The following is a 2,978-nucleotide window of genomic DNA, read 5'->3' as shown; positions in this document are numbered from 1 at the left end:
TCACGTACGCGCATTAGTTCGGTAAGTGTTGTTCTTGGAACGACAAATTTTAGCTCAATATTATTAAGGGACCTAGGGTTTCTATGTTGGTTGATTTAAGTGAACTTAACTAATCGTCGCAACATAACAGAAATCCTAGACATGCATCTAGCAATCATATATAATAGCAATATATAAGGCATAAAAATAGATGCATTTGGCAACTAGCATGACCCCTTGAAATCTTCAATTTCCATGAGTCTTCATCTTGGCTCGTCTTCGTCGAAACGCCGTCTTGAGACATCTTAGCCAAAATGAAATAAAAGAAGCTAGCTAGAACGACTAAGATTAATCTAATAGTACAAAAACACTTAACGGTTCGCAGACCGTATTTAGATTTACAAAAATACATAACGGAACGCAGTCCGTATTTTCTATCCTAGTCGGGCCCCACTAGTTGCCATTTTCAAAGAACCTATTTTGAAAACAATTCTTCCATTCACCCATTCACTATTTGTGAGTGGCCCATGCAATTTTACGAAATACATAATTAAACACGCAAAACTAGTAACTAACTTAGGTGGTTAATCCAATTAACGCGCCTAATTAAAACTAGTCAAGGTAGTTTAATCCATTATTTCTAAACGCAAAATGCTAACGCACTTAGTTAAGCTCCCACTAAATTCTGCATCCGTACTTAATTAATCCGATTAATTAATTCGCCATAACCCATAATTTGTCAAAATTTTTGCAAAATCGAAAATCGAGGTTTTTAGCCTCGTTAAAATAATTAATAAAAAATATTAACACGAAAAAAGTTCGCAAAATCATAGCCCAAACATTAAGCAAAACCACCCAACAAAACCCTTGGTGGGTGCGCACCATGGCTGTTAGGCAGCCCATGGCATGGCGCCATGGTGCGTGGGTGAGGCCTGCTGTGCCTAGCAAGCAGTGCTGCTAGCATGCTGGTGCCTGCGAGCATCTGGCCTGCTGGGCAAGCGCCTCTTGATGCTCGTGGTGCGCTGGGCTGGTGCTTGCTGCCCTGCTGCCCAGCAGCATCCCTCGCAAGCCAGCCCCAGCCACTGCCCACGCATATCAGCCATGCCTCCCCGCCACACAACAACGCATAGCAGCATCATGGCTCACCCTTGTGCGCACCACACACTACACGAATAGAGCAAATTGGCAACGGTTCAAACCCCCCCAAAGGCAACGGTTTTGAACCGTTGCGTATTAGAGGGTTGCCAAATCCCAAAATAATTGGCAACGATTCAAAACCTTTGCCAACTCAAGCAATTGGCAACGGTTAACCGTTGCCAACTCAACAAATTGGCAACGGTTAACCGTTGCCAATTGCTATGGTGCCTTTTTTTTTAATTAAATTTAATGCAGTTGGCACCGATTAACTGGTGCCATTGACTTGTTTTTTTTTTAACACTTCAAAATCAGCATAAACATACACCATAATCGTTATTCTCAAAAAAAAAAAAACACCAGAATCGTATCATCATTCAGCAGTAATCACTAATGAACAACAATGAACACCATAATATACATGAATATATTATATTAAATAAATTGTTATATTACAATTTATAAAAAAATTATATAAATAAAAACGTAACAATGAACAACAAAACACCAAATCCTTGGATCTTGAATCCTTCGTCTATGAGCAATTGTTTTAGTTGTAATACTACCTGCATCAATTAAATTAAAACCCCAAAAATCAGAAAAAATTTCGAACCAATAACCTGGAAACTAATAAACCCAGAACTTTAAACAAAGAAAAAACCATTGTTACGTTTTAGTCTAGAACCTAATAAACCCAGAAAAAACCAATAATCTAGAACCTAATAAACCCAGAAAAAACTAACATAAAAACTAGAAACAAAAAACCCAGAAAAAACCAAAGTAATTCGAACCTAGAAAATTCGAAAAAAATCCGAACCCAGAAACCCAGAAATTTAAACAAAAAAACTAAAGAAATTCGAACCAATCAAATTCGAAACCCAGAAAACAATCCGAACCCAAAAACCCAGAAAAAACCAAAGGAATTCGAACCCAAAAATTCGAAAAAAATCCGAACCCAGAAACCCAGAAATTTAAACAAAAAAACCAAAAAAATTCGAACCAATCAAATTCGAAACCCAGAAAACAATCCGAACCCAAAAACCCAGAAAAAACCAAAGGAATTAGAACCCAAAAATTCGAAAAAAATCCGAACCCAGAAATTTAAACCCAAAAAACCCAAAAAATTCAAGAAACTAAGAAACCGAGAAAGAATCGAGAAAGAATCGAGAAAAAAAAAACCAGGTATTCGAACCTAGAAAAACCCCAAAAAAACGAAAAAATTTCGAACCCAGAAATTAAAACACGAAAAAAAGCCAAAAAAATTCAAGAAAATACCTTGCTTGGTTGCTATAATTGAAGAAGAACGAAGGATTTGAGAGTTTAGAGAGATCTGAGGTGCATGCGGATGAGAGATGAGAGAGAACGAAGGAGCTCTGAATGAAAGATCAGAAAATAAAAGGAGAGAGGGTTGATGAGAGAGAATGAATTTGAGAGAGAGATAGAGAGGCTGAGGGAAGGAGAAGCCCGAATTTTTTTTTATAAAATCCTTTTAATTTATTTTTTTTTTAAATAATCAGTTGGCAACGGTTAACCGTTGCCAACTCTAACCCTTTTATTTATTTTTTTTTAAAAAAAAATTATCAATTGGCAACGGTTAACCGTTGCCAACTCTTACCTATTTTTTTTTTTTTTTAAAAAAAAAAAACAGTTGGCAATGGTTAACCGTTGCCAATTCTAAAATTTTAATTGGCGCTCATTTTAGTTGGCAACGGTTTTCATGAACCGCTTCCATAGGGGGGTGCCTATTTAGTTTTTTCTACTAGTGACAGGCAGCCACATGTGGGCTGCTAGGCAGCCCGGCTAGCCTTGGTGGCACTTGGGTGTTTTGTCTTGATTTGCGTGTTATGACTCGGGATTTTTAATCC

At 37.3% G+C, this 2,978-nt stretch overlaps 1 long non-coding RNA gene across 1 annotated transcript; it reads right to left on the bottom strand.

The window, feature by feature from the left end:
• Positions 1-1,517: 1,517 nt before the first annotated feature.
• LOC110727163 lies at positions 1,518-2,588 on the bottom strand. The gene is made up of 2 exons (XR_002512488.1): positions 2,389-2,588; positions 1,518-1,679 (listed from the first exon to the last, which is right to left on the bottom strand). It is a non-coding gene; the product is annotated as an uncharacterized LOC110727163 (long non-coding RNA).
• Between the last annotated feature and the right edge of the window lie 390 nt (positions 2,589-2,978).

Source organism: Chenopodium quinoa, unplaced genomic scaffold, assembly GCF_001683475.1.
Source record: "Chenopodium quinoa cultivar QQ74 unplaced genomic scaffold, ASM168347v1, whole genome shotgun sequence".
Taxonomy (NCBI): Eukaryota; Viridiplantae; Streptophyta; class Magnoliopsida; order Caryophyllales; family Amaranthaceae; genus Chenopodium; species Chenopodium quinoa.
Note: the sequence above shows the minus strand (reverse complement) of the source record. Positions and strands in the feature narration are given on the sequence as shown.